Here is a 10,908-nt window from a genome sequence, read left to right on the forward strand (position 1 = left end):
GGCAAATGTGCCTCCAGAAATTTGTTAATGGAGGAAATTGTAGGAGGCAATATTGTTCAAAGAATGGCTTAAGTCTTATCTTGAAGTTCTCTTTGCGCTGAGGACAATTTTTCACTTAAAGGAAATGCTTATTTAGTATGACTTTGGTGGAAGTGAAGGGAACTCACACAGTGCTTTTCCTAGAGTCTTAAGGAGTGCCTATCTGAAACTGTTTATTATGCTTTTAGAATAGATACAGGCAGAAATTATGACTGGCAGTTATATGTCAAATTTTATTTATCCAGGCAATATGCAAGTTCAAGCTCTGTAAGTTAAATGTGTAGGTGTGCATTGCCAGCTCTCTTTAGATTCAGATTCAAATAATAGCTACTGATTGTTATTTATAGGATAGATCTAGGTCTAAACACTTGACCATCATTTTAATAATGAAATCCCCTGAGAAACCTGTGAAAGATATATTATTATACCCTGTTTATAGATGAGAAAACTGATATTAAAGTAGTTAACTTCCTAAGAACAAATAGCTATTAAGATGAAAGATCCAGGATTTGAATGTCAGTGGTCTGGTAATTTGAATTCTAATGCTTTAGTTATTGGTGGTGCTGTTTTTTTTTTTTTTTCCCCTCCTTGTGTGTGTGTGTTTTTTTTTTTTTTTTGCTTGTTTTTACTCTACCTTTTCTAGCCACCAAATTTGAAAATCAACCTATATTCTGTGGACTCTGAAGTTCAACTATCATTCTCAGCTCCCAAAACCCCTGCAAATTAAACAAATAAAATTACTTTTATTATGATGATGATGAAGATGATGATGTTGATGTTTCAAAATAAAAGCTAAATCAAACCCTGTTCAGCTCTGTGGCAGATGTTCTATTTCTAGCTAAATTAGTCATTTAATCTGTCTCTCCTTTGTATGTTTTTATTGTTTGTTTGTTTTGGAGAATGGCACCAAGTTAATGAATTGCCTTTCAAATCCTCTCTTGAAAACATGCTTATAGCCATGGACAATGTCTAGACCCAGGTGTGGGAGCAGAATTAATTAGCAATGTGCACATTAGACACATCTCAGAATGCTGCATATCCAATACAAATTTCCAAGTGTTTAATGTTCATTCAAACGTGTGCAGTGATTGCAGCATTATACATGGCAAGAGTGGTGTGAGTTTATGAGCTTGGACAGAGCTTCCTGTAGACATAGGAGAAAACTGAATGAAGCAAGGTAATGAAGTCTTCTACCGATTCCTTTGGAATTGATTCTTATTGCATTAGCCAATAGGATGCACATCTTGCATAATAATAACTTTGCTATAAGAAGACATTCCTTTGAATTGATTCAGTACACAATATTCTGTTTATGTTGAAGTGTGTGCTTGCCCCTTTAAAAATATCTGTTTTCAAATAAAATGCTAGTATCACGTGAAAAACAGGACTAATACTCTTTTTACAATTGAGTTATAACTTATCTTTAAAAGTACCTATCATTTCTGTTGGGTTTAGGGGTTAGTACATTACACTTTTTTTCTGCACAGATTTGTAACAAATTGAGAAACAGACAAAAGAGTGTTCAGACAAACAGAAATCAAAATAACATTAGTCTTAATGTTATTTAACATTAAATTGGGATTGGGATATGGACACCAGTTGGAAAGTGTGGTTTTAGATTTATGACAAAAAGGACTTCTAAGTGCCAGAACTAGGTTAGAACTGGGTAGTTAGAAGCAGCACTGGACAATTTCAGACATCCTCTGTCAAGAAGAAGCCTCTTACTGTATAGCAGAGAAAGTGCAGAATGAAATCATTTTGCAAATAAGAGCAGACAGAGAATCAAGGTAAGGGTCAAACCATGCATATTTACTTTTCACAAATTCACCAATAAAGTAAATTGGTTATAATGCGAAAATGTCAAATTCTCTATCCTGTATTAGAATATCATCTTGCTCTGTTAAAACCTAGTGCAACACACTGGTGTTTATGGAGGCAGTATGCATGATTTGCAATGGGTAGAGGTGGCCAAAGAGTACATCAACTGAGGAACAGAATGGTGAACTGTTGTGTCTGCATAGAATAGAATATTGAGCAACTGCAAGGAGTGAAGCTATGAGATAAGCAAGGAGAAGAATGGATCCTGTAGACAGCATTTTGAGTGAACTATGCTAGAAACAAAGGCAAATGCATCACCCGTATGGACTAACCACACTGTGTAAACTCAGAATTTAACCTTAGAGCACAGCTATCAGGGGAACACTTATTGTAACAGTCCCTAGAGAGTAAGATCTTACAGCAGTCACATCTATTCCTGAATCGTAATGAGTATCTCCAGATTCTGAGAAGCTGACCCCCTTGTGGATAATCTGCTCAATCCCTAGAACTTAGATATCTGTGTGTCACCTGAAACTCAGAGCTAGAACTTGGCAAATATGAATGTCAGTATTAGCACATATAGCAACTGTTAAAAAAAGCCGAAAAAGAGTCCAGACTTCAATTAGACATATGAATGAAGCAGATGTAGTTAGGACTATGGCAAATCGGGCCAAAGGGTAAAAGATGATATTGATTGTGTTTTAAAACTTCAAATTCCATGTGAGACAAAGGGAAGAGATGTTTATTGGCACAGGATCTATATTTCCTAAATAATTTAACTCATACAGTGTGTTCAAATGCCATAATTAATGGAACTTTGAATTGAAGTGAGACCTAGTAGGTTTGCATAGATTAGTGTGAAATAGTGACACATCCCAAAGTAATTTGGTCAGAGAATAAAATTATATATGCAGGGCCCCCTGAGGAGCTGGGGGAAAATTCAGACATGTTGGGCTTCCTCACCTGAATTGTTTCTAATGTGCTCACGAACATTGAGGACTGGCGGTTTGATGTGCCGAGCCCTCTATTTCAGAACTTGCACTTATGAAGCTCCTTATGGCAAAGGAGAGGCTATACCTGCTTATAATTGTGCCCAAGAGTCTCCCCCTGAGTGCCTCTTTGTTGCTCAGATGTGGCCCTCTCTCTGTAGCTAAGCCAACTTGGCAGGTGAACTCATTGCCCTCCCCCCTTTGTGGGATCTGACTCCCAGGGGTGTAAATCTCCCTAGCAATGCAGGATATGACTCCTGGGGATGAATCTGGACCTGGCATCATGGACTTGAGAACATCTTCTTGACCAAAAGGGGAATGTGAAATGAAATGAAATGAAGTTTCAGTGGATGAGAGATTCCAAATGGAGTCAAGAGGTCACTCTGGTGGGCATTTTTATGCACTATATAAATAACCCTTTTTAGGTGATAATGCATTGGAATAGCTAGAAGTAAATACCTGAAACTATCAAACTGCAACCCTTGACTCTTGAACATGATTGCATAACAATGTAGCTTACTAGGGGTGACTGTGATTGTGAAAACCTTGTGGATCACACTCCCTTTATCCAGTGTATGTGTGGATAAATAGAAAAATGGGGACAAAAACTAAATGAAAATAGGCTTCCCTTGTGATTACCCTGGGCACACCCTGATAATTCAAGGCAATATCCTAATCACTGTCCTTAACATAATCACACCTGCAAAGTCCCTTTTCACATGTGAAGAGACATATTCACAAGTTCTGGGGATTGGGATATGGACAGCTTGGGGAGGCCATTATTCAGCCTATCACAGTAATGTATTTTAAATAACCTGGTGGCTATGAATTTTGCTCATATTAGTACCCACAAATCTTGACTATATGAAATTGGAAGACTTGGCTTTGGGAATTATTGAGAAATAAACTGCACACACTCATAATTGCATTATCTAAATCATTTAAAAAATATGCCCATCTCTGTTTAGTAAACTAGTTTCTCTTTTGCTAAACAACTATTTCAGTAGTTCTGATACACAGTTGAAAAAAGTCATTCATGAATTCCTGTGTTTTTGTTTTGTTTTGTTTTGTTTTCCCATAGAGATATAATCAAATAATAGACAGGACTGAAAATAATCGGAAAAGTAACAGATTTTTGTTTTTGTATGTTGGTTTGTTTGTTTTTCCCTGCATGAAAGTCACCTGAAAATTTTAGGCCACTATGAGATGTGTTAAGAACTGGCTTGTTAGAGAACACTGGGCAACTCATTTCTTGTTCCATCTGTTTTTACTGAATGTTAGTGTGTTTTTGTCTAGATGCCTTCCAAACCAAAAAAGTAGAAGAAAGAGGAGAAGGAGAAGGGAAAGGAGGGGGAGGAGGAGGAGAGGGAGGAAGAGGAAGAAGATTTATTTTGAGTAAAAGCAGATCTTGAAATTTAGCAAGTTACAGCAGATGTGAAGACTCTCCTTAATATGGTTTCTCCAGTTTCCTGAGTTGTTTCCCACAATTTTTGGTGACTTTCAAAATAACACTGACGATAAGTCAGCAGAGTACAAACACATTTAGAAACCATCTTATAGCATAACATTTCTGGGTAAGAGTAGGGGACATTCATTCTCAAACCTGCTGAAGGAACAACAAAAAAGTATGATTCCTCAAGTAATAATTGGTAGTTTAGGAAAGGAATGAATTACAAATGTCATAATTCCCATAAAATTTGCACTATTTAACATTTTGTAAAATTATAACAATTTAAATTGTTTCTCTACACGTATCTCTTTTTTTAATAAAGTTGTCGCAAATCACATGTGAAGCTGGGTGGAGTTTAACAAGGTAGACCAACCATTGTAACCAGCACTTAATTGAAGTAATTGAACACTACCAGCTCCCAAGAAACAGCTTGAAGTTTACTCTAAGTCACTATCTGCTCCCTACCCTGCCCCAAAGTAACCAGTTGACTTCTAATGCCATCAATTACTTATAGCTGTTTTGAAATTTTTGTCAAAAAATTCATTTAGGCCTGATTTTCTGCATATATTTTCTTTGTGAAATCTATCCATGTTTTTTGCACTTGCCAATGGCTAGTTAATTTCCATTGCTGTATAGTATTTAATTTTATGTATGCCTATATGCAGTGAAGTTTATTGATTCCAGTGTGGATGGATATGTCTTCTATTTTCTGTTGGGGGAAATTAAAAATACTACTGCTATGAATGTTCTTATACATTGATTTGGTGAACCTAAGTATGTATTTCAGATGATATAGCAAAGTTAGTGGAATTTCTCAGTTTTAGGGTGTATATATGCCCAGTTTCAGTTAGTCCTGCAAACTGTTTCCCAAAGTGGTTGTGGAATAAAACTTGGAATAACTGGAATAAAACTTCCAGTTACTCCACATCCTTGACAACACTGGTATTCTACAAACGGTATTTGTGGTGGTTTTAATTTTGATTTTCCTAATGACTAGGGAGATTGAGCATCTTTTCATATAGTTTTTGGTAATTTGGGGTATCATCTTCTCTGAAGTGACTGTTTAAATCTCTTCTCAATTTTTCCATTTGTTTTCTGTCTTTTATAATAGATTTTTAGGTTATTTCTATATTAAAGATTTGAGTCATTTTTCTTCTATATGCATTGCAGTTATCTTCTCCAATTCTCACACTTCAATTTAACTTTTCATTTTTCGATTAGCAGAAGTGCTTAACCTTAAATGGTCCAATTGACCAAATACTATATTAAAGATAGCACTTATGGTTAGAAACTTATGGTTAATATCATTTTATTTATATGGAAATGCCTAGGGCCTAGATTTACTAAACAAAAATAGAGAGTTGGAGAACTCACACAACTAGATATCAAGAATTACAAACTATAAAGCTATAGCAATTAAAGCAAGATGGAACTGTCATAGTGGTTGACAGATAGATCAAGAAAGAATAGAGAGTCCAGGAATAGACACACATATATGTATTCAATTGATTTATGGCCTAAGCATCAGTGTACTTCAATATGTACAGAACGATCATTTAAATAAATGGTGCTGGAGCAATCTGATATAATTAAAAAGGACTCAAAATTCATGTACAACAAATGATATTAAAGAAAATTTTAAAAACAAGCCATAAACTAGTAGAAGATATTCAGATTACCTATACATAAAGAAGACTCATACATCATAGGTATACAATGAATGCAAACAAATAAAGGGCAAACAATCCAATTTTTTTGAATGAGAAAAAGTCTTGAACAAGCACTTCACAAAGAGGATATTGATATGGCCAATAAGTTTATAAAAACTGCTGGATATTGTTAGTAATCTGGAAAATTCAAATTAAGACCATGATGAGTTATTACTTTACACTCTTTACAATATGTTGACAAAAATTAAAAAATATAAACATGACAAATAACAAGTATTGATGAGGAAGGCCAGCAATTCCATTCCAAACTGTATAGCCAAGAGAAATGGGGACACAAGTCCAAAAATTAATGCCTAATAATGTTCGTAAGAGACTCATTCATAATAGCTAAAAACTAGAAACAAACCAAACACTTGCCAAAGGAGAGTGGATAAACGAATAATGGTCTATTTATATAATGGAAAATCCTATACAGCAACATAAAGGGACAAATAAATGTTACATGTGGCAAGATGGATGAATCTCATAAACATAATGGGCAAAAGAGTCCAGGCACAAAAGAATACAAATAATATGGTTTTATTTATTTGAAGTTCAAGTACAGATGGAAATAAGAATAGAGTTATATCTGGCAAGTTGTATAGCAATTTGGTAAGGATTATATCATTCAACACAAGTCCATGGCCTATTCATTCATTTATTTAGGTGCCCTTTACTTTCTCTAAATAATTTTTAAATTTTTTCTGTGTTCTATTGTTTCTGTGTAAAACATAGACTGTTTGCAAGATAAGTTTTGAATTGTTTTGCTATTGCAAGTGGTATTTTTAAATTTATGTAATTAATGATTGTTTTAGAGTTTTACCTTTATAGCTCATTTGACTTTTATTTTTCTTGTCTTACATTTGTTAGTAAATTAAGAATACAGTAAAAAGAGATGACATTAAATATTCATTTTATATTCCCAATCTTAAGGGAAAAGCTTTGAGAGTTTGACAATTAATTAGGATTTCTGCATCATTTTGCATATTTTTTTATCATATTATAAATGTCCTCCTCTAATTTGAATTTGTTAAGGTTCATATTTTTATAATGAGTGTGTTGAATATTATCAAATAGTTTTTATTTATCTACTACAAGGAATATATGAATTTTTCCTTATTCTTTTAATATAGTAAATTACTTTGATTGATATGTGAATATTAAAGTAAATGTGATTCCTGGAATAATCCTAATGACCTTACTATACTGCACTGGTTTGAATGTATTATGTCCCCCAGAACTCCATTATCTTTGATGCAATCTTGTGTGGGCGGAAGTATCAAGTGTTGATTGGATTGTAATTCTTTGAGTGTTTTGGTGCAGATGAGCCCCACCCAACTGCAGGTGATGACTCTGGATAATTTCCACAGAGATGTTACTCCATCCATTGAGAGTGGGTCTCAGTTAAATCATTGGAGCCATATAAATGAGCTGACAAACAGAAGGAACTCAGTGCAGCTGAGAGTGATGTTTTGAAGAGGAGCTACAGCCAAGAGAGACACTTTGAAGAATGCACAGATGAGAGAGTAGCTACAGATGACACACAGTTTGAAGATGGCCATTGAAAGCAGACTTTTGCTTTGGAGAAGCTAAGAGAGGACAAATGCCCCAAGAGCAACTAAGAGTGACATTTTTGAGGAGCTGAAGCCTAGAGAAGAACATGCTGGGAGAAAGCCACTTTGAAACTAGAACTTGGAGCAGACACCGGCCATGTGCCTTCCCAGCTAACAAGGCTCATGAAATAATTTGAATTATGTATTTTCTTTATGCTCTGGAAGAGTTATGTAAGGATGGGAATATTTCTTACATATTTGGAAGAACTGACCAATGGATACAACTTGCTTCATGGGAAGGTTTTTATTTCATATTCAATTTATTTAATAGACATAAGGCTATTTAGATCTACTATACCTTCTTGAGATAAATTTAGTAATTTGTATATTTCAAGCGCCTGTCTGTTTCATCTAAATTTTCAAATTTGTTCAAATAAGTTTTTAAGTTGGCTTCCACAATTTTTATTTGGGATCTGTAATGATGTCATATTTCTACTTCTTCATATTAGAAATCTTTATTCTCTCTTTTAGCTTGATAGAGATTCAAAGATCTAAGGAGCCTGTTGCACATATTCTTGATATTCTCTAAAGTTCATTTGTTTTCAATTTCATTATTTTCTTTCTTATTATTTGTCCTCTTTTTTTAGGGTTAATATTCTGTTTTTCCTTTCTTACTTCTTTTTTTCCCCAATAAGAGTTTCTTTTTTAATTTTATTTTATTAGAGGAGTTTTAGGTTTACAGAAAATCCATGCATAAAACTCAGAGTTCCCATATACTATCCTATTACTAATTTCTTGCATTCTTGTTTTTAATTTTTTTATTAGGGAAGTTGTGGGTTTACAGAACAATCATGAATGAAATACAGAATTCCATGCATTACTCCACAACCAATACTTGCATTAGTGTGGAACATTTGTTAAAAGTTATGGTAGCACTTTTTTATAGTGGTACTCTTTTTTATTTAACAGTAGTGTCCAGCCTTTATTGAGAGATTCTATGTGGTAGGCACTGTGTGACATAATTTGCATGGATTACCTTATTTAAGAAACACAATACACACAGGCCTGTGAAATACACCTTATTATTAGTCATTGTAGTATTTTAATTAAAGAAGTTTTAGGATTACAGAATAATAATGTAAAAATATAGCATTCCCATATACACCCCTATTGTTGACATTTTGCATTAGTATGATACCTTTGTTATAACTGATGACAGAATATGAAAATTGTACTATTTGCTATATTCTACTGTCTAACATAAGGTTCACTGTGCTATACAGTCCTAAATTTTAATTTTATTTTTTATTGTAGTAACCTATATGACCTAACATTTCCCCTTTTAACCACATTCTAATATATAATTTAGTGATGTTACCATGACCATCATCCTCTTCCAAAATTTTACAATCCACCTAAATAGAAATTCTGCATGAATTAAGCATCAACTCCCCATTCTCTACTGCCAATATATCCCCTGGTAACCTATATTATAGATTTTAACTCAATGAGTTTGATCATTCTAATTAGTTCCTATCAGTGAGATCATATAATATTTGTCCTTTTACGTCTGGCTTATTTCACTCAGCATAATGTTCCCAAGGTTCATCATATTGTCAACTGCATCAGGACTTCTTTTGTTTTAACATCTGAATACTATTCCATTGTATGTATTTACCACATTTTATTTATACATTCATAGGTTGATGGACACATGGGTTACTTCTATCTTTTGGCAATTGTGAATAATGCCACTATAAACATTGGGGTATAAATAATCTGTTCAAGTACCTGCTTTCAGTTCTTCTGGGTATACAGCTACTAGCAGTATTGCCACATAATACGGTCATTCTACTTAGCTTTCTGAGGAACTGCCCACCTCTTTTCCACAGTGGCTGCCCAATTTTACATTCTCACCTGCAATGAATTAGTGTTCCTATTTCTCCACAACCTCTCTAACACTTGTAATTTTCTGTTATTTTTTAATAGTAGTCATTCTGGTGAGTGTGTAACAATATCTCACTATGGCTTTAATTTGCATTTCCCTAATATGTATTAAGGTCGAGCATCTTTTCATGTGCTTTTTAGCCAATTGTATATTCTCTTTGGAGAAATGTCTATTCAAGACTTGGCCCATTTTTAAATTGAGTTGTTTGTCTTACTAGTGTTGAGTTATAGGATTTTAAAATATATTCTGGATTTTAAACTCTATCAGATAGGTGGTTTCCAAATATTTTCTTCCATTGAGTAGGTTGTCTTTTCACTTTCATGAATAACAGAGATGACAATGGACATACTTTTCTTGTTTCAGATCTTAGATGGAAAGATTTCAGTTTTTCATCATTAAGGATGATCTAATCTATGGGCTTTTCATCTATGCCCTTTATCATTTTGAGGAAGTTTCCTTCTATTCCTATCTTCTGAAATATTTTCTTTCTTTTTTTTTTAAATCAGGAAACATTGCTGGATTTTGTCAAATGCCTTTTCTGTGTCAATCGAGATGATCATGTAGTTTTTCCCTTCAATTCACTTATGTGGAGTATTACATTAATTGATTTTCTTGTGTTGAACCACCCTTGGATATTTGGGCTTAAACACACTTGACCATAGTGTATATTTCATTTAATGTGCTGTTGTATTTGTTATGTAAGTTTTTTGTTGAGGATTTTTGCACCTGTATTCATAGGAGAAATTGCTCTTTAATTTTGTTTTTTGTAGTATCGTTATCTGGGTTTTGATATTAGGATGAGTGAGGCAGTGTTCATTACTGTTCAAGTATTTTTAGAAGATTTTGAGCAGGATTGGTATTAATTCTCTTGGAATGATTGGTAGAATTCACCTGTGAAGCCATCTAGTCATGGGCTTCTCATCGCTGGAAGTTTCTGATGACTGACTGAATCGGTTTACTTGCAAGTGCTCTGTTCAGGTCTTTTTCTTCTAGAGTCAGTGTAGGTTGTTTATGTGTTTTAGGAATTTGCTCATTTCATCTAGGTTGTCTAATTTGTTGGCACACATTTGTTATTATCTGTTATTATCTGTTTTATTTTTGTGGGATCAACAGTAATACCCCCCAATCATTTCTGATTTTATTTTTTTGCATTTTCTCACTTTTCTTTATCAGTATTAGTTTGTCATTTTTATTGATCTTTCCAAAGAGCCAACTTTTGGTTTTGTTAATTCTCTCTTTTGTTCTTTTATTCTCTATTTTATTTATTTCTGCTTTATTCTTTGTTATTTCTTCTCTTCTGCTTGCTTTGGGATTAGTTGCTGTTCTTTTTCTAGTTCCTCAGGTGTGCAGTTACATCTTTGTTTTTAGCTCTTTCTTGTTCTTAATGTAAGCATTTATGGTT

Source organism: Choloepus didactylus, chromosome 3 (assembly GCF_015220235.1).
Source record: "Choloepus didactylus isolate mChoDid1 chromosome 3, mChoDid1.pri, whole genome shotgun sequence".
Taxonomy (NCBI): Eukaryota; Metazoa; Chordata; class Mammalia; order Pilosa; family Megalonychidae; genus Choloepus; species Choloepus didactylus.